Raw genomic sequence first — 27,108 nt, 5'->3', positions numbered from 1 at the left:
AGCAAGCAACAAATACTGCCCAAGTGGCCATACTCTTCCTCCTGCTCTGCTAATGACCCACTACACAGATTTGTCCATGGCTGTGGAAGGAGGGAAGATGAGAAAAGGGAAGCCCGGGTACTGCTGTGAGACAAGGGACTTTCTTCAGCTTTATTGCACAGCCACCTTTCTCTCCACAGCAGAAATGCAATCCTCTGGGATAGACCAAGGAGGCAGAGGTGACTGCAGTGGGGAAGTCAGTAAGGGAAGTCTGGTGCTCCCATAGCATTGCAGGAAGAGAGGAGACTGCATTATCTGGTGGCAACACCCAGCTCTCAGTTAGACCACCTGTAGAGACCATCACCTTGGACAATCTCTAAAAACCCCACACTGTAACGTCTAGTGTGGCTATGCTGAAATCCAGTTTTGGCTAGCCTTTACTAGCAAACTGGTGCATCTCCTAAGGAGGTGCATTTTTTTTGTATATTGAAATTATTTCTATTGTATGTGCTTAGAACAAATTGAAATTAGTGAACACTTTACTGATGTCAGCAGTTTCAAGTTTCTACGTAATTCTGTCTCATTCATATGAGATACAGACTCTTCTAATCAGTTCTTTCCAGGCTAAATCACTGTATTTTCAGATTGCATAACAGAATACTGAAGAAGGAAAAAAAAAAAAAAAAAAAAGAGGTGGCTGTTGCCAGGGAGGTTTTATGAGACTTGGATATTTTCCAGACAGCTGTAGGCTAAGAAGTCATAGGCCATGTTCTAACCTTACATTAGTGAAAATCTGGAATAACTTCATCAAAGTCAATGGAATTAAACTGGCATACAGGAAAAGACGTTCAGACCAATCTGTTTTCACAGTTGTTTCATACCCTTCCAAGATCCAAAGCCTTCGGAGCATTAAACTCAATCTGATCTTGTGACACTTGATTAGCTGTCATAGAGATGCCCTTTGTTTCTTTCATTTGCTGTTGTATGTGTGAGAACATTAGATTTCAAGGTTTCTAAGTGGTGTTATTTCCTTAGACTGGCTCTTCATAAGTCTGTCATCGTTGAAATCCCCATGTCTGTGAAATGGCCAATTACAGTGTTTTCTTTGACTGTGTTCCTGTTATAGATTTGCAATAGTCTTATGTAGTTTTCCATCAGTATTAACAATCAGAAATGAAGCCATAGGAAGGCTTTTGTCAGACAATCCTGTTGCAGAGAAATAAGCATTGGCAGTGTCTTTGAATTTCACAAAGAAATGTTTTGATATGTATGAAATCCGTAATCATTGGTAATCTTATAAACCAGCACAACATTTTTATCACTGAATATTCACTTTTCACTTTCCAAATTCATTTTGATTTTGCCATGTGTATGTTTATTATATTACACAGAACATTTCAGGGACATGCTTCTGACTCAGAGTTGTGGGAAGGAATATCCAAACAACACAACTGGTGTGTCAAAATGGCCTGAGACAAATGGTGTGTTCCCAACCTGGGAACTGAAAAACCCCATATGGGGATCTTCTGGAAATATATCCTGGAATACGCTAGGTGAATTGATAAGGAAAAAGGAGGATGAGCAGAGACTAGACAGTGCTTTAGCAGAATGGGAAAAACACTGCACCAGTTCAGTAGAAAAAGGAATAGGAGGAAATAGAGCAGAGCTAAGATAAGGTGAGAGATTACAGCTGCACTCTTGCATCCTAACGGAGCAGAGAAAAAGACTGTCTTTTCCCTATCCTGATCCTATTATTCTCTACCCCACTATTAACCGATTACTTAATCCTCCCATGAGGAAGATGACAAATTTGGAAGCAGATTTGCACAAAATCCACAGCCTGATAGTACAGACAGCCTAACAGTGACATATGCTAGTCTAGCGGCTAATCTGTAAGCGGTTCTCACTTTACAGGTGGTACTAATGAAGCCAGTTTGTGTCTTTCTGCCTCAGTCCCTCAGCTGGGATAACTGTACTTCCTTTGCAGTGCTGATCACTTAAAGATTTCAAGTACTTGAACATATGTAATTGCTGAGAATGGTGGGGTTAATTTCTGCAGCTATGAACAGGTTTCTTTCAGTAGTCTCTTTCTGGAAACTTATCATAAATGTATGCCAAGTTATAGCCTTGATCTCTGACTCAACCCTTCTCTACCAAGGTAGAGATGGCTTTTGACTCCTCTAGCCAAAAAGTAATCATATTTGCAAAGTTCCCACAGAGTATCTAATTTCAGGCACATGTACTGCATCTAGTAGCTGGTTCTTGCCCAGGGTCTTATAGGTCAGCCCAAAAAATTTGAAGTAGCCACAGCTTTATGTGAATGTAGTAGTAGCTGAGAAGTTTCCCTTGGAAGGAAGAAAGACACTTTGACTTTTCACATCACTCACGGAAACAACAGTACTAGTTAATTACCAGAACTGGTACTGAACTAAGCATCTGAGCAAATTTATGTAGTCACTCCTCAGAAATACTCCTCCATGTCCCTAGGAGCAAGAAACAAGGGAGACTTGCCACTACTCTCATCACAGGACAGCATTTCATTTTGCTCCCCCAGTCTGGGGCAGTAACAGAGCACAGGGAGTTTACCTACCCCTTTTTCACCTTTCCATTTTACAAGACTTGTGACAAGTCTGTATGTCATTCCTGTTGACTGAACAGAAAATAAGCCAGTATTTTAAAAGACAACATTCTTAGTTCTGCTTTTGTGGTATTCTGTTTGGTTTTGGCTTTTTGTAGGTGATATAACAGACTAGGGCAGTTTTATTTACTTATGATTTAACTAGATCAGAGAATCCAGTCAAACAATATTCATTGCTTTTACTTTTGATGACCTATTCTTTGAACTTTATATATAACAATCAAGACCTGTTTACATTGGGAAGTTGGCAGAATTCAAGCTTCAGTACGAATTTCAATATATTTACTACTTTGGACTAACCCCTTATTTCAACACCCTTAGAACAATGTAAAGTGGTATTATAATGACATAGACAGTGGGATTCAGTGCACCCTCAGCAAGTTTGCAGATGACACCAAGCTGAGTGGTGCAGTTGACACACCAGGAGGATGAGATGATATCCAGAGGGACCTGGACAAGCTGGAGAGGTGGGCCTGTGTGAACCTCATGAGGTTCAACAAGGCCAAATGCGAGGTCCTGCACCTGGGACAGGGCAACCCCCAATATCAATACAGGTTGGGGGATGAAGAGATTGAGAGCAGCCCTGCAGAGAAGGACTTGGGGGCACTGGTAGATGAAAAGCTGGACATGAGCCGGCAATGTGCGCTTGCAGCCCAGAAAGCCAACCGTATCCTGGGCTGCATCAAAAGAAGCGTGGCCAGCAGGTCGAGGGAGGGGATTCTGCCCCTCTGCTCTGCTCTGGTGAGACCTCACCTGGAGCACTGCGTCCAGCTCTGGGGCCCTCAGCACAAGAAGGACATGGACCTGCTGGAGCGGGTCCAGAGGAGGGCCACCAAAATGATCCGAGGGCTGGAGCATCTCTCCTATGAGGCCAGGCTGAGAGAGTTGGGGTTGTTCAGCCTGGAGAAGAGAAGGCTGCGAGGAGACCTTATTGCGACCTGCCAGTACTTAAAGGGGGCCTACAGGAAGGATGGAGACAATCTTTTTAGCAAGGCCTGTTGTGACAGGACAAAGAGTAATGGTTTTAAACTAAAGAAGAATAGATTTAGACTAGACAGAAGAAAGAAGTTTTTTTACACTGAGGGTGGTCAAGCACTGGCACAGGTTGCCCAGAGAGGTGGTGGAGGCCCCACCCCTGGCAACATTCAAGGTCAGGTTGGACGGGGCTCTGAGCAACCTGATCTGGTTAAAGCTGTCCCTGCTCATGGCAGGGGGGTTGGGCTAGACGACCTCTAAAGGTCCCTTCCATCCCAAAGCATTCTATGATTCTATGATTCTATTTGAGGCTGCCTTTGGTCAACCACCCACCTTTTGTTTCCAGAGGCTCCTGTGGGGCAGCACAAGATTTTCTCTGACTCTACAGCCAGACAATTATAGCAACAAAAACAGTAGAAACCTATTAAGTTTTTTCCTGGGTTCAGTATCTTATTTGCTATACTGCAGCCATCAACACTGCAGTGAGCCTCTTGGTACAACTGGTTTAAAGTGAAAGAAAGGCAAATGTCCAGGTGTTCCCTGAATGACTTATATAATTTCTTACCCTGGAAGCTCTTGTGGGCCACAGAATGCTACCAAAGAGGCAGGATGGAGCCACAGGACAGTTCAGCTGCCATCTCACTCTGTTGATGGCCACAGACGAAGCTCAGTTTCATACAGCTGTAGCAATAGCACTTCATGGGGCTCAATAAACCTGAGAAAGCATATACTCGGGCATATATGACTAAGCATTGCAAGACAGGGCCATTGTAATGCAAAGCCTTGTATTTCGCCCCCCTCCCCGCCCCAAGTCTTTATCTAGGGCTGTGGAAGTCTCTGCTGTAAGTTAAAACTATTCGTGCTCCCACAATAAAATAAAAAATAAATTAACTCCTCCATGCCCCTCCCACCTCCAACTAGGAACAACTTAACAAATAGTGTTTTGGCTTCTAGATCTTTGCTGTCAGTAAATCTCCACCCTACGAAAGCCTTGCAGAGAAAGCCATTTATTCAGGCAGGATGAAATATGTAACAGCAAATAATAGTCCATAACACTAGTCAGGCAGTGGTTTGTGCCTACACAGAAGATCTGGAGAGTCCATTGAGTCTCCCTGTAGTGTAAAGAAATCTCATCCACATCTGTTGAGAAGCGGATGCATTATTCCTTCCCGACACATGAGTCAGCAATGAGCCAATCCAGCCAGAGTCTCTCTGTTCATGGCGCTGAGACAATCTGCACAGGCAGAGATCAAGTACATACTCAGAAGGTCTGGTGTGTCTGCACTGGATATGTGTGACTTACCTGTTCATATACATTCAGTACCGTTTGCTATATGCCAGGGTAATTTGGGGAAAAACACCCAGCTGTTGCAAACATACAACAAAAATCCTCCTTCTCCAGGCTTTCAAATATGGAGCATTGGATTTCATTGTATGTGACTGGATGCCAGACCTTCAACCAACTGCACTTCTGTCTGACAAATCTCAGGCACATGGAAATGATACCCTCTGCCTTACCCCATGCCTTACCATGGCATCAATATAGTTTCAGGTGCTCCCATTATTTCCTGCTTTTTTTACAGAGACAGCACCCCTGTGTGAGCATCACCTGAACAGTGCAGCACAGGGGCAAACAGCAGGTACCAAAATATTTACTAGAGCATTTTCAGAAGCACTTGCAGTTGACCTGCCTTTGCTTTCTCATTATATCTGTGATAAACCTTCCTCGTGGGAACAGTAGAGGTTTTTTTTTCATTTGGTAATAAAATGAAACTATCTCCAAACACTTCTTGAAATCTTTTTGTGTTTCGAAAGCAGGCCTACAGCATTACCTCAAACAGCCTTCAGAAAGGGAGGTGCAGGCCTGGCCCCCCACAGGGCACATACTCAGAGCTGCATTGCCCCTTTAGCAACTGGGTCACGGCATATACTTCAGCTTTGATTTTTCAGGCTGATTTAAAGCAGCCTCACCTCAGGCACATTACAATAAACCAACGTATTGTAACAAAGGTAAAGCTGCTGTGAGAGGGTTCTCATTAAAGAAATTACAATTTCCTAACTAGAGGTCTACAGGGAAGGAAAACTTGTCTTACCACTACTGCTATTTACTGCTCATTAAGCCAACTGCCTGGTAAAAAATTTATGGGGCAACTACAACCTACACTTCTCACAGAGGCTGATATCATGAGGGGATGTGTTGCAGCTCTCATGACCTGGCTGCATTTCTCACCTGGCTGAAAGGCCTCCATTACACAGGTACTCCTTTACACAAAATGGCAGACACCTCTCTACCTCCAGAGGGAGCCGAAAACAGAGGAGGTTTGCCCTTTTCTCTCCGTGCCTCCTTCTTACTCTGGCCAAGAGACTGCCGTCAGCAAAGCCAGCTGCCGCTGCCTCTGTTTTGCAGGGAGAGTGGAGCCCTGTCCCCCGACAAGATGGCTACTACGCTGTGGTGCAGTAGCTCCACCCACCTCCCTGCACCACAAAGCGACAGCCATCTTGTTGGGGGACGTGGCTTCACCACAGAGTGGCAGCCATCTTGTTGGGGGACGTGGCTTCACCACAGAGTGGCAGCCATCTTGTTGGGGGACGTAGCTTCACCACAGAGTGGCAGCCATCTTGTTGGGGGATGCAGCTTCACTCTCCCTGCACAGCCCGCAGCACAGGGGCTGTAAGGAGCTGTGCGCACCCCAGGTAAACAGTGTGGGAGGCGTGTGGCAACCAAGGAGATGGCTGCAGCAATGTGATTTAAAAGTTAGGTGACACTGGGGACTGGGGAGACTGCAGCTGACGCTGCTAAGAAGCCCACCACTCAAAAGCAGGCGGCCAACTGCTAATTGAAGAAAAGGTTGCAAGCGTGTCACAATGTCATTTGGTTGATTAGCTCACCACGGCTGCCAGCACATTTAAAGTGCCTTTATTTAATCAGTAAAACATTGCAGGTAGTGTAAATAGCTGTTTCTTGGCCAAATTTGAACCCATCAGCAACGTCAGAGGGATACTAAATGTGTTACGTGCACCTCCTCATCCCTGGTAGTTGTCCAGCAAGGGCAGTCTCCAGTCAGTAGCTGGAGAAAACAGCCACAAGCAAGTTATACATCTCGGGGACGTGAAATAGCAGCACTGATAATGGTTCAAGTTTCCTAGCACTGTAATTTGCAGGGATTTCTGTTTCTGCAGACAAGAGCTGCAGCTCTAACCTGGGGCAAAACATTCCATTTTCCTGGGAGTGCTTTTTGGCCTGAGATCAGGGCAAGGGAGAAAAATCCAATACAGCAGAAAGCAAAGGAGCACTGGAAAAATCTGCTGAGGAGCCTAGGTAGAGGCTAAACCAGGGGCAATGGCATGGAAAAACATAAAACATGAAAGAAACCTTTTATTTATTACATAATCTTGATGGCTGTGGTTGGTGCATTTGATTTATTCTGATATTAAACTACATTTATTGCAATTACTAGATAATATTCATGCATTTGTAAGTTTATTTTCATAAGAAGAATTTCAGTCTATTTTGTAGCAATAGAGCTAAACTGAGAAACTTAGCCTAAGGACAGAAGCACTCCTGCCTCTGTACTTACATACTTATGCTTAGGTACATTTATATAGCTAGATAATGAATAGAAATTATGCCAATAAATTGAGAACGCTTTACATTTTTTCAGCTTTTTTTTTTTAAATCCAAAGTCCTTATTTTGTAGTATACAACAAGTAAAGATTCCAAACACGACAACTATGTTAAATTAAAGAAAAACTGTGCTTTAGTTTGGGTTTTTCCAGCAGCTGGCAAAGTCACCAATGTGGTTGATGTTGCAAATATTTCTGTACAAATACAAACCTTTGTAGAGCACATAACCCTTTCTTCACAAGTAGCTGTAAAACTCAGCACTTGTATAACTGATCTGTGATTTTTTTATTATTAATTACTCATTTTCTTCTTCATCCCAAACCCCTGGTAAGGGAGGGGTGTGAAGGAAAGGTAGAGAGGGGGCCAGGTGGGAAGAAGTCAAGCCTGAAAAAAAGAGAAGTTTAGTGATGTGAACAGAAAGAAAGTAAATCGGGGGAAATGAGCATTTTATGCTCATTAGCTTTAGACTAAGAGGTACTTTTTATCACAGTCAGATAATAGACTAACGGAAAAGCTGAAAAACTTTATGACTTAAAAAAAACTTTAAAATTAGAAAGAAACTTCCTCTCTGGGCAGCATAGTGGATAACAGCATTCAATTAGTAGAGGGTTAATAGGCTCCAGCTGGTGTGTCCTACCAGTTTGGGGGTAGATTATAAAAGAAAGGGGAAGCAAGGTTGGAAAGGGTGTGCTCCCTTTCTGTCTGCCCTGGTTGCTCTGTGGTTTTTAGTTTGATTGTGTGGTTCCCTGACTGCCTTGTGGATAATAAAGCATTCTCTGAGGGAAAGTCTCTGAAAGAATTTGGGCTGGAAGTTTATTTTCTGTCTCTGCGCACAGACTAAGGGCTTCTTAACGCCTTGAAATATCTCCTAATGGCTGCTGCTAGAATCAGATGTTGGACTCCAGTAAATTAAAGGGTCTGCTATGGAAGTTTATTTGTGCTTATAGCAGCAAAGGCCCTGGCAGCTATATAGGGTGTTGCTGCTGGGAATTTATTTCCATTGTGGTCGCGTCCTTTGGCAATGTGTGAAAATTTAACTGGCTGCAGTTTAAGATTGAAAGTGTAAACCATACCCTTCGCAAGAGTTGTGTTTTACAATACAGACCTACTATACAACACACGCGACTGTAGGAATTGCAGATTAAAACCGATGGGGCGTATAAACTCTGTGTTTGGCTGGGGCAGAAAGAGGTTAAAAGTCTGACCTGCAAACAAATCTGGTGCTAGCTCTACCTCACAACTGCAGCTTTTGGTATGGGAAAATGTTTAAGGCAATTTAAATGCTTCCTTAAACAAAGGATCCAGTTTAGTAAATCACAGACTTTCTGACCAAACAGTCTGCAGTATTTCTTAACTTTACTTTAAGTCTAACATGTTACAGAGCATAATTTACTCCAAAAGTACCCATGAAGTTAGAAAGGGGCCTTCAGATGAACTTTTGCCATAAGGCCATCTAAGAATGGCCAGGCATCTAACAGTATTCCCAGATGGCAAATCCTAATAACATATTGCATTCACATATTATCATAAAAATTCTTTCCAGATCTTCCAGTGGCTTGCAACAATCCCACATTAACCCAGCTTTATCCAGATTAAGCTTTAGTCTGGCAACCTTAGTCTAGGCCTCATTATCAATTAGATATTAAATGTAAAAGAGGGTAGGTAGTCAGACCTACTCAGGTCTCCAGCTCTGTTTGTGGGGAACATGCTGGTAACTGAACAATTGGTGAAGTAAATCAACAACCTTTTTCATGATAGTTATTTACATCGTAATGATGACTTGAGAAGCTGCTAAAGCAAAATCTGAATACTTTAATTTTTTCATTGACAATATTAATTTACTAATTAATAAAAAATATTTTTATTTGGGGACATTAGAACATTTGGAAACTATGGAGGTTCATATGGGGTCAGGCTCCTAATCTAATTTTCATAATGACCAGTATGACTGGCACAAATGAATATAGCAGCCAGTTCAGATATGATTGGTCAAAAGCTCTACTGCTCTACTCTTAAGTCATAAACATCAGTTTCATCATTACCTTGTAGTTCATTCATCTTCCCACCTGAATACCAAGAAGCATACTTTGTGTGAGTCATTTTGTCATAAATATATGAGCAGATTGAAAATTGTTGATGAACACAGATACTTGGCAAACATTCATAACTTTCATTTCAATTCTTGCTTAGTGATCCTTAAAGATGGGAAATAAAAATAAATTTTTAAAAAATAAAAAATCATTCAGTGTCTACATTAGTTGTGAAATGCCATGATTTATATCAGCTAGGAGTAACTTCACAGGCATTTAAACTGATTTCTAGTTTTATAGTCTGATCCAATAAACGTTGGATGGGGATGTTGACTAAACTCCATATTTGGATAATTGCTTTCCTGTTTGATTAATAATTGTGCTTACAGGTCAAAGCAAACTGCCTTGAGATCACTGTGCTGCCAGACAGCACTGGCCTGTGAACTAATCCACAGTCCTTGTAAACTCAACACTCAAATGCCTTTGGGTGCAGTTTCTATCGGTCATTGTAGATGTAGGTAATGCTCCTCCTTGCTACAACTGCAAAACCAATATATATATATAACATATATTTTATAAATATATGTATCTCAAGGCCAGGTTGGATGGGGCTTTGAACAACCTGGTCCAGTGGAAGATGTCCCTGACCATGGCAGGGGAGTTGGAACTAGATGATCGCTAAGGTCCCTTCCAACCCAAACCATTCTGTGATTCTATGATTCTATACTGGTGTTAGGTGGAGTTCTAGGTACAAGAACTTGGTAACACATGTTGATTCTAAATAGTATCTTTAGAAATATACTACTATATTAATAGTTTTTATTCCCAGTCTCTGTAAATAGGATTTCAGCTCTCCTGTAAATCTTGAGACTCGTTCTCTTCCTGTCATATATGATCTCCTATAACCTCGCACCACATTTCTTCAACTTAAGACAGAGAGTGAGAGCATATATTTTATAAGATGCTTCAGTGAAAAGATAAGGACATTAGGTACTGTTAAAACATTTTGGCCTACTTGGATGCTGACAGGCTGGCAGTTCATGTTTAACACAGGACCAGATATCTGCCTATGGAGACTTTCTGCCAAGCATCAGCACCTGTCCCCAGTGGGAAATGCCCCACTCTTAACACATTCTCATGATAGTTTCATCTAGAAAGGTATCCACTGAAACATTCCATGGTCCCAAACACTGTAACTTGAGATGTGCTCTGATTTCTCAGGCCATCTTGTCTGAAAAAGACATGAATAGAAAAGTCCTCTGTGAGAATATGAAAAAGGCTTCTGCATGTACCAGGAGAGATTATCAAACAGCCTTTTTTATCAAACTACTGAACTACAGTTCACCTGCACGGCACGGTTAATGAGCCCCATTTTGCCTGTCAGCTTGCACTCAAATGCACAGCAGAGAACAAGGGTAGAACTCATTTCAGCAGCAGTTTGCAGCTGGATTGGCTTAAACTGATGGTGGAGTTACACTCAGCACAAAGATAGCAGAAGCACACAAGATCTAGCACTGGATCCATGAGGAGGAGATGAAGATCTGTTCAGTGGAAGACAGGACATCCATAGACATACAGACACCCGTGTGGCACTCTGTGCATGTGCAGACTGGGTTTACAACTCAAGGACATCTAGAAGATGTTATCCAAAACACCAGAGCTGGCTGGCTGGGTACCCGTGTGTTCTGCTGTAAATCTTTCCTTACCTTTTTCATCACCCAGTGTCAGAAAACCATGGGAGGGTGGGGGTGACTTAGAAAGGTGGTGGATCTTGTCAGCTGGCACAGGAGACAGAGATGAAGCAATTTCCAGTGAGATTTTACAGGGCTTGCAGCTCTCAGGAACTGTGTGGTTTTGAGCACTATCATACCTGAAACACCCGGGCCCCAGGCAGTTGTCCTAATTTGAAGCCATGTCCAACTGCCTGGGGTTGCATGAGTAACATCTCCCGCTCATGACAACAGTCTGTGCACAGCTTTCATGCAATGTCCAGGGCCACCATAAAACAGCCCTGCCAGCATGACAGCTATCTACCCACGGTGAAGGCAGAAATGAGTTTGTCACAGGGGCATAACACACTGAGGGTACGTCAGTGTCCCAGTGTAAAGGGAAAGCTGCCAAGCTCGTTTTAAACTATCTAGCACACATTACCTTAGACACCTTAGTTGCAGTAGCATGTTTAGGCCTGGCAGATTTATCCCACTTGGACATTAGTGCTAAGACTGCAAGGACTTCTGATTCTGCCACCTTGCCGTCCTTATCCCAGCTGCAACCTGTCCAACACTTAAATGAGTATCATCCAGAGGCAGAGAGAAGTTAGGCTAAGGGAATAAGAGCGTATAAACCTTTGGCAACGTGAAAAGAGACCAGTAATAGGATGACCCCACAGCTGCTTTTTAGCTTGAACTGTTTTGCAGGGAGTCTGAAAAATTCAGTTCACTTTAGAAAGTTGGAAGAAATTGCACGGGTACTTTACTCATGCTAGGTATGGATTTGTTTAAATTACTTCAAACAGAGCCTAAATTATTTCTGGTTCCAAGGGGTCTGCAGTATATGGGTTGGTCAATATATTAGTGGGCTACACTAGCCGTGAGCTGAAGGGAGTCCTGGGGCTGGCTGCGTTCACACTGACTGTGCTGGCTGCAAAGGCGAGAGCTGGGGCCGCGGCTCAGGGACCGCGCTTCCAGGACCGCTGCACAACACCACCATCAAGTGGCCTCTGCACCACAGTACAGGAGAATGCCAAGCCCTGCATCCTTTTCAAAATGGGAATGGTGTTGCTGAGTTTTCCAAAGATACAAAAATCAAATGTCTCTTCCACATCAGATGAGACTTCATCATAAGAGAGGGTTTGCGTTTAACTGCTCCTCTCGTATTGCATGTTCCACAACCGTTGCTCTTTCATTAAACATGCCAGTGAGCTTGTAAAGAAAGTAAACTACTTGTAATTAAAACTAGCTTCACAGAAAATTTTCTATTTGGTTTGCACATATTCTAATTAGACAGACGCTTTCTTAAATTATTGTTCTTTCTCGTTTCCCCATCATCTATACCAAATTTCCATACCGAAAAGTGACGAACATATAAATAAAGTGCAGATAACGCAGTTTTAAGGCATGGCAACCTGCATTTTCACTATTGACCCTTCCATGATTTCCTGCAGAGAACTGTATCTTGAACACTTGTCAAAGTTTCTTCTATAGGTGGCCTGTATAGAATTATCCTCTTGCTCTTTTTGTTTAAAGAGGATTTGGATGCATCACTGCTTCTGCTTAGTGTTGCAATTTTTGGTAGCTCCATTTTCCTTTTCACTTTTTCTCCAGTAATACTGCTTTTTTGCTCTTTATAATGTATAGTACTGAGCAAAGTAATTCAGAACATTTCAGTTCAGTGCTAAATAAATTCCCAATAGCATGCTGAATTGGAATACGTATTAATGTGATTCCCCTTTCCAAAACTTTCTAGCCTCTGCCTTTCTACAGGGCTAGGATACTATAAAAGGATCTGTGTAGCAATGTTTTGTTGGGCTACTGGATAGTTGGTATATGTCAGTAGGAATCTAGGACTTGACATGGTTCTACGTAGCCTAGATGTTTTCTTGGAAGTTAGCCCGACTCTGTTACTTAACAGCTTTCAGCAGATGGGAAAGTTGCCACCATTTTCAGTATAGACTGCCCACTCCTCCTGATGTTTCACAAATTTGACCTTATTTTCGTGGTTTGAATCTGCAGCACATGGTGAAAACAGATATATAGATGACTTAAATGTACATCTCTAAGCTGCTTCTTGAAGTGCATCTCCTCCCTTCCCTCTAAGGTGCTGTGCTTCTTTATATATGGATAACTTATCCTTTCATGCAAATTTAAATTGCTGGGTAGTAGATCAAATGGTCAAAAAGTTACTGGGAGTATGTCCTCACCTAGGCATCACAGAGTTGCATAAGGGTAAGGGGTTAGAAGGGATCCTTTTGGCCAGACGCTGAACTGAGGAGGGTCAAATACGTGCCAGCTATTTGGATAGTTTGTCTGAGTCACTCCAGTGGAGATTTCATAGCATCCTTGGGCTCCGGTGCTTTACCATCCCCATTAGACAGTTGTGCCAACTTCAGTACAAGAAAAATTAATTTCTTGTTGTTCCTGTCATCTTCTCTACTAAAAACTGATTTACACAGTGGAAGATTATTATCATATGTACTCGGATTTTTTTTTCCTTACATTTAACTATTCCAATTCCTTCACATTCAGTTTCTAAATGTCTTTATCTTGTTCGTCTTTGGACTCTTTCCAACATAGCTTTGTTTTTCTCAAAGCGGGTACCTATAATGGGGCACCATCAGTGTTTGAGTTCTGCCCTTTTTAACGTAACACTGCTGGAGTTGCAAAATAGAGCCCGTGAGAATAGTTCCTTCAATATTCTTGATGTAATTTTTTTAATATTTGAAGGAATGTTTCCTTGGTTTTGTCTTAGGTAAACTGAGAAAAATTTTCTTAGTTGTGCAAGAGCAGTGATATATTTAAGTATATAGGAGAAGCACGTGTGACCTGCTTTGTGTTAGGCACTGTATAAAGACAGAACAAAAAGATTATTACTGCCCCCAAAACTTACAATCTAAATGTGAAAAACATAGATACAGATCTCAGATAAGCAGTAAACCAGTAATTGTCAGTGGCAGCCAAAGACTGCAGTAAAGAAAAGACAGAAAAGGAGGGAATGAGGGCTATAATCTCTGCAAACATGGACTTGTTTTGAAAAGTTCTGAATGTTTAATGATTCGCATTACGTAAACCTTAAATAAGGTGACCATATATTTATAGTTATTCAGCATGCAGCAGGAACAATGAAAGTGTAGTTATTGGAAACATTCATTTGATCTAGGTATCTAAATGGAACGTGAGCTCTCTTCCATGTAGTCATAAATACATAATTTTTTACAGTTTAAGAGTAATATTCATAGTTAAAAAAAACAGTTACATGAAAAGTTGTTTCTTTAGGTGTGGACGTTGTTAATTGAGGGAATTAATGACAAGCAATCCTGCAGTTGCATAATCATTATGATATTATGGTATTCATTTATATCCAATGCTATAGTTATTATGATATTAAAATCTGGGTCAAGCCACTACTTTTGCCAGTTTAGAGGATAAAAGCAAGACTAAATGAACCAAAAAGATTTTATGATAGCGCACACTTCTCCAGCATTGGTTCACCTGCTACCTTCCTACTTCCCCCCAAGCTACATGAAAAATATCAGCTTCCCGATGACTGTGTCCATCTGTGTCCAGTTCAAAATATGGCCAAGAATAGACATGGTGCTTTTCAGACCACACCATGTTCTGAGTAGCAATGTTTACTATTTCAAAGAAATCACCTCTCAACTGAAAAGAAGAATGGATTCCAGATGCAATGTGCTTCAAAGGCAAAATTGTTGGGCAAACACTCATTTCCCAAAAGTTCCTGTCAACTGTTTGATGAATTCATGACATGTTTCAGTTAGCATATGAGGATGTAAGGCCACTTGTCTAAATATATGCATTTGAGAAAGTAGGTTTGCTTTCAAGTAGGCATTTAATGAAAAAAAAGTAGGCATTAAATGAAAAGAAGACAAGCAAGTTCAAAAAGAAGGGATTAATGACAAGATGCATTTCAAGGTGTGCCATAGATTCTGCAGTATAATGAAATGTGCCTAAATTTGACCCATCCCCAGGAATCTGGCATCCTATGTTTTTAGGACAATGCCTGTTAACTTCTTTTGGGAAGCTTTTTCAATGCACCCTGATATGTATCTGTAATAAAATTATTTTTCTTTTCTTCTTTTCTTTTTGGTGATAAGGAATACCATAATGATACAAAGCATCTGCCTCTCCTGCCCACGCAGTCAAGAGTATTGTCTGATTATATGTTAAAGTCTAATTATAATTTTGTGCCTGCCTTAAGCACAATCACAAGTAAATTAGGCAGGCAGGAATACAATTTGAGTTCCACATGGTCATTCCATGAATCACTTAAGCAACGAAGACGACTGATTAGGAAATGATATCTGCTCATCTATTCTTCTATTACAAAGTCAGAATGACCACTGAAATTACAATCATTCTCTAAAAGGTATCATTATATTTGACTGAAAAAAATGGAGAACTTGCCAGATGAAATCTTTTAATCTTTTTAATCTTAAAATATGGGTTTTCCTTGCACACAAACCTTTCCTGCTCTTAATATAGCTAAATTGCTCTTATTCATAACTAGACAAATATTAAGCATTATGCCTTTTGTATGAATATCAAAGATTTGGATTTCTTTTTCTGGTTTTGGGGGGTAGGATGGGGTGGGTGGGTTTTCTCCTGAAGGGACTATCTGTTTATGAATACTGTTTCTTGAATGGCAAGAAGCTTTGTTAAATCAGTGTAGCCATACAGAATATAGCCCTTATTCACATTTTCTAGCTGGCAATCTCTGAAGACCTTGATTCATGTGTATCAGGTGACACATCATCAGATAGGGCTTTGATAAATAAGAACTGTAAGGCTTTATCCTTATATACATCTATTAATGACCTGCCCATTATCATGCTATCCTGAAGGAGTCCTTTTAAGCACAAGATCAACCGTTTCAGCAAGTTTCAGCTGATCACCAATAATTCATTAAGGCACAGCATCTCAGCCTTCTCAGCCAGCAGCCTGTGACTGCCCTTAAGGTAGCCTGATGGGAGAGCAAGTGGCTCAAAACTTTCTGAGAATCAGGTCATGTTAGTCTCTAAATCACTAGCCAACTTTGAAAATGGAAGATAGCGATTGTGGGGTTGATCCTTCATTCTTGAAGACAGTGACAGAAAAAGAACAGAACAGACTCTTATGTAAAATGTGAGAATATGAAAATAAGGGGAAATAAATATTCAGTCCTTACAAACTAGTACCCTCTCATCGTGTTCCTGGAATTCAGGGACTTACAAAAATGTCTTCCTGTTAGAAAAGACAACAAATAATTCTTAATTCAGATATTTCCTGGGTTTTGCTGAAAACTGAAATATTTCTTCTAACCAATGCGTATGACAAGGCAAATAATCACCTTACTGTCTGGTACAGGTTTCTGTTTGTTCAAGATGATGTTGTGATAGTATTGAACAGTCATCGCAGATGACCTGGTTCACCTTTGCTTGTTTACATCGCTGTGTATAAAGTGCAACTGTTTCGATTTGGCAGTATTTAAAACCCGCTTCCAAGCATGCAAGATGATATTTTAATGGCAGAAAGCAAAAGCCCGATTGCAAGGATGTGTAATAAGTGTAGTTTTCATACTTATACTCAAGATGGCAGTATGAAAACAGAAAACAAATGCTTCTGTAGGGACTTCCCAGAGTCACATTGGCTCTTCCCGATTCTTGATTTTATTGCGTTCTTAATAAGACTGAACAGTTTAAACGACATCAAAATTAAAATTTAGAATGGTCAGCAATGAGAAACACGCAGAGAGCAAACATTCAAGAAAGGGAAAAAATCATTAAAAAATGCATTATTGAAAATAGAGTAATGATTAAGTAATGAACCTTTTGACAGAAGTTCATTAACAGAATGTACAGTTTCAAAATACCAAGTCAGAAAAATATTAACATACAGCTAGATCCTGGTGAACTCCTAGCAAAGCTTTAAGCTGCAATGAATGCAATTATGATGGGCTGCTTCTCCTATCAAAATGACAGCTATGATATTTAAAAAGAACATCTTGGTTCTTATTCTGAGTGGCAACACTTTCTTGCATTTAAATCTATTCCCCACCACAGATGTCTCCCTTCTATCCCTTTGCCTCTCTGTCTTGTATCTCCTTCATGCATACAAGCACATACACCTTCCTATCACTGCGCATGCATTATCCAATTGTCTATGTCTGTAATAAATACCTAATGTGTTTAACTACAAACAAACATAATGTATCCCTTGCCTATAGAGCTGAAAATTATTTAATCTATGACTCATGGAGTATATAGAGTTTGATGCTGAGAAGCTTTGGTACTATTAAACTCCAATGTGTTGAAATGTTCGTGTCAGGTATCATTATGAAGGTATTTTATTGTGTTTTATCATTCAGACGTGATGACTGCATAATAGGCTCTAAACTAAGGTAAACCAGAAACTTTACAGTAAATCACTGTCCAACATGAGGAAATATGAATAGGGTGAGAAGATACTATCCATCTGGAGCCAAATAAATTCTTATGAAGAACTTCCCAAAAGAAATTCCTGCAAAAACACAGTATTTCCACACAAGTAGAAACTGAGGTATGTTAACTTTTCATGGCATTGTAGCAATATTAGACTAACAACCCTTAAATACTCCAGGCCCCATTTGTATCTCTAAATCTTCACATCAGCATGTTTTCATTGACTGCAAACTAAAACAATGTGTGAGAGAGGGAGAAAGATGTCTAGTATTACAGGTTATGCTAAATCATCTTTTATCCCTTCCGTGTAATAAGAGGCTTTTCTGTTATGTTTAGAAAAGAGTATGATGACTTAGAGAAGAATATGGGCAACCAATGGTTTTGAGAAATGAAAAAAATTGGCTCAAATTCCACTACAAGTTCCTGATACGTGACTGGAAGAAGCAGTTGAATCATCACCTTGTCTTTGAATGTGGCTGGAAAATACCATGATGGAGTGACTCATCACCGTCCTGTAAGTTCTCTTTCTTACTGTAAACAATATAGTGTCTGGAAAAGTACTGCAGAACAAATGGTACAACTCTTTTGTAATTCTGGTTTGGGAAGAGATGTTGCTAGCAAATGGCAACAGCATTAGTTCTGTTTGCATCTCTGTAGCTGGAATAAGCTTTTATACAGAAATTCTCTCATTGTTAGTTATTGGTGTCAGAGCCAAGATTTCCAAAAGATGGGTTTGCCTCTGTGTTATTTGCAGCATGTCATCTGTCAGGCGGTTAACGCATGCAAGGATGTACCTTTCCCTTTAAGAAATGGATGGCTGCAAAGTTGGTCAAAGGGAGAGCTCTTAGAAAGGGAGCAGCTGGAGCAGAGTTTGCTATATTCCTGAAGATAGTGTAATATTTATAGATTTTCATAGCAATTTCAAGTTTAAAACTGTCCGCAGTTTGAGAATATCGGATATATAAAGCAAGTAAACAAGTCATCATTGGAAAATTCCTAGACTCTGGGTTAGAGTGTTTTTGTTTTTTCTGAAATGCAAAAATGATCTGCAAACCCCCCAACATCTGGGTTATTTAACAGTGGAGATATAGTATGGTAATCTCTGCTCCCTATTAATAAAAGTTATGGGAAAGAGAGGGAGATGTTTGTAGACTTACTTACTTCGGTTTCTTAGTCTGCGTCTGCAGCAGCACTTCCAAAGAGTCACATGTAGCCATCTGGTTACCATCTGGGCCTTATCAAACGGCATGGGACATTTCCAAGTAGTTATGCAGCCAAAAACCAAGCATCAACAGCTTGTGTATAAGAGTACCTGAAAGAAATATGCATACTCTGTCATGGAGGCCATGCATACTGAGCATATGATCCTCTCTGGCTCTTCATCTAATACTTTCTTTGAATATCTAAGGCCAGATTCATTTTGATGACAGTAACTCCTCTGACTTACTGCAGACTGAGTCTGGCCTTTGCTTTCTAAGTTATAATCATGCTAGCTGAAGCTGCACCTTCTGGTACCAGTGAGATAAGACTGTACTTTTGTAGCACTCAGTAATGACAGAGGACTTACACCTCAGTTGAAGGCAGCTGTACAGACTGAGCATGGCTTCATGGATGTTCTGCTGAAGGAACAATGTACTTTGCAACTCCCCCAAGTTTTTGCTCTGCAACAGTGCCTACTCCTTCGGCTTCTTTGGAGCCGTAGAATACCCGGAGGAATGTTATACATCTAAAATCCATTTCATAGCCATATGCCTATTTTCAACATACTAATATAGCAGAAGTGCAGTAAGCCCAGCATGAACATTTGAGTTTAGAGCCAAATGAATGGTTGCATCCCTTTGCAGCTGCCATGCTTGGACAAAAGGGTCATCTCTTCAGATGTAAAGGAAAATAAAAATTGGCAGCATCTTTTTGTAGCATGCCTTGATTGCAGCCACTGGTCATTCTGCCCTTCCATTCTTCTTATCTCTCGCTGGAAGCACAATTAAAGGGGCCTGAATATAGCAACATAATGCTAATCCTCTAAACTCCTAACTGTTTCTGCTGAAACTCTACCACATGCAAACAAAACCAAAACAAATTTAAAAAAAAAAAAGAGCAATTAATGAAATAAATCAGATGTCATGGCTTTGATACCTCCTGTCCTTTCTCCACGTAATATTTGGGAATTGCTTGAAAGGCACTCCAGTGCTATTAAGCTACTATTTGAGAGTATAATGGACTGATTCTTCCAGTTGCATAAACTGGTGTAGTTTCATTTAAGTTAATGAACCCCCACATTGCACCCAGATGAGGATTTAGCCCAAGGCCTACTATGACTTCTAGTAGTTTTCCTGACAAAACAGTATGTTACTACCCCTTCCTGAGACCAAGCTGAAAGTGCCTGTAGAAATGGCCCAGTTCATTAATTTGGTTTTGCTCTTCATCTTCCTTCATGACATTTGTTGCAGTCATTACTCCTCTGAGGGATTTCACAATCCTATGCTTGTTATTTGTTTTGAGCTGTAGAAAGCATAACTCTTGGGAGGAAGGAATATTTCTATCCCTACAAGCAAAAAGTCAACAAGTTGTCTGGGCTAGAGTTAGGCAAACTGATACAGATGAAAAAACCAAGCTAGCAATATCATTTTAGGTCATTTTAGGTTTAGCTACAGATAAAAAGTCGAATATATACCAGAACATTTCAGGAGGGTTCTGAAAGGAGCAGGGAAGTTCTCTGTCCTCCTGATTTTCAGTTTGGATTAAAACAAAAAATTCCCCTATGTTTCAAGAAAGCATATCCATCCGCATAAAATATTTAAGGTCAAAACTGAAGATAATTAATGGCCTTCCATATAAGAGGAAAATAGGAGGCAGGCTGATGGGACAGACCTCAAAAAAGCAGAGAAGAGTTCTGCTCTGAAAAAAAAAATTGAATCTGAAGTAAGCATATGGAAATTTCTTTCCTTCTCCCTTGCCAAAGGAGATGCGGGTTGTAGGGACACTATAAAGGAGGGGATTAGGGAATTGGGGCATAAAAGGAATTAGAATAATGGAACTGATCCAAGTAGTTGCTCTGTAGAACAGTCAGTGCTCTTTTGGTGACAATCATGGCCGAAAAAATGATAAGATAGTAAGATCTCTGGAATTTGGCAGTAGTGTGGGTGACATTGGTATGCAAAGTAATTTCACCTTTATGAAAAAGTAATTGCATGTTTGCTTACTTAAGACAAACAGTAATCTTTACAATCTAACCAAAGGTTCAGTTTCCAACTAAAAAGCCATCGAACTACCATGAAAAAAATTGTGGGGAAACTGGAACTTTAAATTTACGAGCTTAAAGGAAAGAAAAAAATCTTTATACAAACAAACCTTGTGCCAAAATAGCGTAGTCCAACACACTCAAATTGTCTCATTGATTTATGAAATATTATTCAATTTAAGTAAAAACCTCTTTCACATTTTTAAAAATGTTATGTTTGAATTAGTAGAACATTCTAGAATATTTTGCTCTTTATTCACTCACTGGCTTTTGTCCCTTTCAGGTAACATGCTTAAAGCTCTCAGTTCTGTTTTTTTTTAATATTCCCAGCTTCTCAAATCACTACTTTCTTTCATGAGTAGGATTGAGGCATTGCAGCTAATGGTGTTAAGAGAGCTTCCTGCTTTTGACGGATCACAGCTGAAAAATAACTAACTGCTGAGTCTCAGTGAGCTGACAGCATTGACCCAGACAAAAGTTTATAAACGCATGAAGTCAGAAGCATGGAGGCTAAACCAGAAGAATTTTCTTTATTTCTTTAAAGCTGGGAACTTGTAAGAAGAGACAGTAATGGTGGCTAAGCCTTCAGCGAGAAAAATCCTAAGATTTGCCGAGACAATCAGGATTACTGGATGTGGAGGTTTCAGGGTCTACATTGTCCTTGAGTGGAAACTTCACGGAGTCTGTTAATGCATGAAGTATCAATTGACAGAACTCATGAGAGAAGACCTGAGTGCTAGAATGTAGGCAGTGACAAACACAGAATGTGAGTTTGAGTATTTGTGAGAAGAGTGCCAGAAGCACAAACAGCTTCAGATTTTCAAAACCACATTGGGCAAAATCTGAAGAATAGACATAAATGAAGGGGGTAACATAAGACCATGGGGACAGAGGGAGATGAGGCCACAGCAAGAGGGATTGAGACACTGACTCGCTCCTGTAGAAAATGAATAGAAATAGCAAGATGGCAATGAAGAAAAGAAAAACTGTTTTCACTAAGGGGAACAAAAAAAGGGCCAGGACTGAGATGCCAAGGGAAATATAAATGATTTTCAAGATGTTGAGAAGGAAAAGGAAACATGACTCTCAGACAGAAGGGAGAATAAAGGACTGATGACTCTTAAAAGCATAGTGAAGAAGCAGGTTTTTATTACCCAAGAGTCCCGACTAAGAAATTGTAGACTTTTCATTTGAGCAGATCATCCAGTAGAAAATGTGTTGCTTGTCAGGATGCATTTAGTAAGAATATAAATTAGATGAGTCTGTAAGGTTAAAGAGGCTTTTGATAAGAGCCGGAAGAATGAACTGATTATCTTTCATATTGGGACAAGTGACACAAGTGTCCCATTAGGTGAGTCTCCTGGTTGAGGAATACAGTCACTTAAAAGCTCACGGTAGTCACTGAAGTTTTTCAAGTCCTTAGGAAAAAAAGGCAAAAGCATGACAAGATCAGGAAGCAAAAGGGTAACCTAAGATAGCAAGTGCTATGGGAAAGATTAGAAGGAAGAAGAGTCCACAAGGAATGCGGAAGTGTACTGACAGAGGGAAGGGAATGAGGGTAAAATTATGTCTTCAAACACAGCAAATATAGGGGTAAAGTGAGAACGAGCTGAATATGACCTGGCAAAGGAGAAGAAAATAAAAAGAGCAAGCTTTTTGAGCCATATACCTGAAAAACTCGGGGCGGGGCGGGGGGGGAGAAGCCACTAAGCAATGACAGGCTCAGTTTCTCTGAAAACTAAATGAAGTATCCTCTTCCCAGTTTTCATTGACAGTAGCTCAGAATGCAAAGTGAAAGACATAATGGCTAACAGGAGTTCAAGAAAAGAAAAGCATAGGGGCCTTTTTCTAAGAATTTAATTAGTGACACAAAATTGGGAAGAATCTGCAATACAGGCAGCATCATGCTATCATGCAGTATCAGATGACCTTGAAGACTGTCATAACAGTAATTGTATAGCAGTTAATGCTTCAAAATGCTGCAGTTACAGAGCTATAACAAAAAATCTCTGCTCTAAATGGGAAGAACTTTGTGATTGGGGGGAAATGAACTGGGATGTCTAGCTGATCAACTGAGGACTCTGAATTATTAACATAGAGTGGGCTAAGAACCTAAGACATAACAGGAACTATTTCCAGTAAAATAAGTAGAAAAGTCTTAAGGTCATCATATACATTTCATGACTTTGTGTACTGTGTACAGTACTGATCAACTGTGTTTCAGAATGGCAATCTCATAGTGTAAGAGAAATTCTACCAAGTTGCTGCAGAGCTTAGAAACAGAGCTATAAACAGAGCTATGAGAAAGGACTTGTATTGGGCAGCATATATGTATGTGAATATGTGTGTTGGTCAGCTAACTTTAAGACAACTAATAAGGGACAAAATAAATCATACCTGTTTTTACATAGCATTTGAATTTAATTACATTATGTAACTATCCAAAAGCACCAGAGTGAATGTAACCTACCAAATTCCTTTCTGTGTTTTGTTTCTAACAAAACTGTGACTTAGTTTTAAGTGGATTCTAATGGCATTTACAGAACTGATGCTGCAACTCTCCAGTTCTTTTAAGTTAGTGACTTTTCAAAGTGTTGAAGTATTCTGATGCTTATGATAGAAACCCTAAAGGAGTACAAAGCAATAGTGCAGGTAAAAAACAAATAAATGAATTTTAAACTAAGTTTATTGTACCACCATTGTAAACTAAGCTCATTCAACCAAAATATTTACTTGCTCTGTCATTCATCACTGCAATATGGTTTCCTTTCTGCTGAGTCCATTTAGTTGTTTCACACTGTATCGTCAAGATTCATTTTAATTTACATATCCAGTCTATCAACCTCACTCCCAGAATTATGACCTCTCTTGATATCTTTAGACAGCTTTTTATCTGATATGTCTAATATCAGGAGCGTAGCTTTATAGGGAAGCGGGATCTACTGATGATAGATCTAAGGCTGAGAGTCTTGATGCAAGAAATTCTAAGTAGTAACTAAATCTTCATGGCAGATCAACATGTAAAACAGATTCTTTTCACTTAGCTTTCTGACCACAAATAGAGGAAAAAACTGTATAAACTTAAAAATCAGAGCAGCTGTTGTGTTAATATTTTTAAGGCATCTGGATACTGCTGTGAAAATGTGAAGTAATTACAATGCTAAATTACATCTTAGTGCTGTAAGAATCTCAGCCTATTTAGTAGTGTAAGAATATCGACCTATTTTTGCATCGGTCCCAGTCTTCAAATCCCCATGTAATATGATTAGTCAAAACATTTCACTTGTTAAAGGTTTCAATCACTGGCTTATTTTTAATAATATATTAAATTCTGATTAAGTTGATAGGCTTCAATAGACGTTTAAAAGTTTCAGTTCAGCCAGAAAAAAACATGTTCAAATTCTTAAGGCTATGAAGTTCCTTGACTGTGCTGTTTTCCTCTTCTGTTGCCATTAGCTGAACTCTTCTTATTGCCCTCTTCTTCATTACAATCATTGCTCAGACACTGTTATGTTTTCGTTGCTATGCTATCTCTTCCTGTTTGTACTACAAAGATGACATCTCTCCAAGCTATGGATCAGAATGACACTTAGGAGGAGAGCTCAGAGCTAGAACCTTGGGGTTTTTTCAGAGTATTTGCTGTAGAACTCTTATATTTCTCACCTTTCCAGTCTGACCTTCATTTTGAACTTGGAGATGTGTAATGATGAACCTCTGCACAGGATGAAAGAAAGGCTGCTTAGTGTTGTTAGCATTTGCTTGACTGGTAACAGATGTTCATGACAGAGATAATTTTTTTTTAAGTGTTTGCTGTTTCTTTTTTCAGGTCTAATGTACAAGAGAGGGCGATTATTAATATTCTGATCAGACACCATACTTCCCATGAATCCATTTTTCTCGCTGTTCATGGGAGCCAGTCCTCACACATTTTCATAACATGTTATCAATTTAACAGTAACTTCCATTCAAATTATTTCAAAATCAAGAATAATCCAAGGAAGCATTACTGTAATCAACATCTGATCTCTTTTAATTCTTTCTCTGTGTTTAAGTGTTATATTCTATTCAGCAACAAGAACCAGAAAAGTGACTTGTGATTTTTCACTCTCAAGAACACAGCCGTTCCACTGAAAGTGATCTTTCCTCTCTCATCCCTGTAGAAATCCCTGCACCTGTGCTTGAAGTCTTTGAGGTCTCGGCTAATGAAGTAGGAACTATTTATAACTCTCCAAATCTCCAACAGTTTTTGATGAAAAACAGTCAGTCCTGAAAGCATCTGTGCCACACAAATAGTTCCTCAGATTGGAACTTTAGACCAGCTCAGCTCAGAGCAGACAATCTGTCCTTTCTGCCTTCTCCTCCTCATGTCAGATATTGTCTACCAAGAGACAGTTTCATGTTTTCACTTAAAAAAGCAAGGAATCTGAACCATAATGTCAACTGCAAACTTAGTAATAATTGCATCAAGTTACTCCTGATCAAGTTTCTGTGGCCTAACAACTTCTGCTCAGCTGGTGCACAGAGACTGTCAGCCTACACTGAGAAAGTGTTATGTGAAGTCATGCAACTTCAGTTGCGTTCACAGTTTCCATAGCTCAGTTCGTCACAGTAAGCTGTTGAAATAGTAATTTGACTGTAAGCCTGGGTCCTAAACTTTTATACTTCAGTCAGTTCTCCTCCCATTTGGTGAATCTGTAACAAGTGACAAATTTTTAGGAGATTTGGGCTGAATAGTGTAAGTACAAATGTGTGATGCCTTGGCCCACATTCTCTGTCAGAGAGTAGATCATCATGGTTGTGAAGTTTCCTATGTGGGCATACTCATCTCTTTTTCCTTTTTCCTTGTCAGCCATCAATAATTTCAGTCACATAAATTGACTAAATGACTCTACAATCAAAAGTAACATCTTCCAGCTGTGGACTGAAGGCATTTGACTGATAGTGGGGAAGATTGTTGCTATCCAAATCCCCTGAAGAGGCCAGATCCAGGCAGACTAGACCTGATCAATTTTCCCGTGGGCATGCTTGCTCTGGGTGAGGGAGGGGAGAGAAAGGAAGCAATGAGGAAGAGCTAGCTTCCAGAATGAGCTGCCCTCTTGGGTGGTTATCTAACAGCTAGAAGGAATCTAGTGTGTCTCTTAAAAGAATATTCCTGGGAACTATATGTTGTTTTATAAAATGGAGGATTGGAGCTCCCATTCTCTCCCTAAAATAGGAAAACAATATGGGATAATTTCCTGAGCCTCCAGTTGGGACACTTTACTAAGGAATTTTCCTCAAATTAAGTTGTCTGAAAACAAAAAAAAGGATCTTTGCAATTTCTCTGGCTGTATGCACAGCTCTACAGAAACGTGCCGTTGTCTCATTCTTTCCTCCAAATAATATACTCCATGTATCCACCTCAGCAGCTCTGCTCATAGCACACTGTGGCACCAGCCTGTTACGGCACTGCAGAAGGACTGAAAGGGTCTATTCTAAAGGGCATAAACTTCAAGACTCAGCCCTACTGTCACTGAGTCTTTGATTTCAAATGAGGGAGAAAGGACTACTGTGTAGGCATGAAAGTGGACAGCCAGAAACAGCCACCTGCTAGGGAAAGAGAGAGAGAATATACTCATCACACATGATGTGGTAGCAGCTATGCTGCTATGTATATGCCTCACATACAGTGCCAATGGGCAGTCTATGGCCCCTGAAATAAATCCGTCCCATATTCCCTGATTGAAGAGAGGACAGAAGGCTGAGAAGTAAGAAGCTTATTTTAGCTGACTGGGTTACTAGAACACTGACATAATTGACAATTTTGCTGATACAGCAAACTTAAACTTATTTGGCTTATGCAACCAGAAAAACAACAGAGAGCAATGAAAAATGAGAGGTAGCCAGGCAGACTCTATCTCAAGACAAGCTGAAATGACTCATGCTAATTTATACGGTGGCTCTAGTGTTTTGCATTAAATAAGGACTTTGTTCTGTAGCTCTGTTACCAGTTAAGCCTGTAAAACCTTTCTGTCATAGAAGCAGGGTCTGGGATCATCCCAGATCATGCAACCTGGGAAGCATTAATAGGAGGCATCCTGATGGCTCTGCACAGGACCAGGCCTACTCAGACTATTGACTTGGTACTTGTGTACTCCACTCTCTAGTGCTTGGGGAGGCTTCTTAACTCAGACACAGCACCACATCAGATTTGCTCTGAGCACTGTCATGGTTCTGAGTTCACTCTGACAAGCCCTCTCAAAATCTGAGGCTGTAATGTTTTGCAAAACCACCTTTGGTCCAGTAGTACCAGTTCTGAATGGGAGCTAAGAAGTCAAATTTGATCCTAGCCACTCAGATGAGAATTGGCACTCCATAGAAGGTAACAGGAATAAAAGAGACACCCACACCAAGTCTGCATGCAGCCAGGTCAGGTTTACATGAGTTATTGGTGTGGGGTCTGTACTACATGAAAGTTGATGAAATACT

This window comes from Pelecanus crispus, chromosome 1 (genome assembly GCF_030463565.1).
Source record: "Pelecanus crispus isolate bPelCri1 chromosome 1, bPelCri1.pri, whole genome shotgun sequence".
NCBI classification, from domain to species: domain Eukaryota; kingdom Metazoa; phylum Chordata; class Aves; order Pelecaniformes; family Pelecanidae; genus Pelecanus; species Pelecanus crispus.
The sequence above is the reverse complement of the archived record's forward strand: the minus strand, read 5'-3'. Positions refer to the sequence as shown.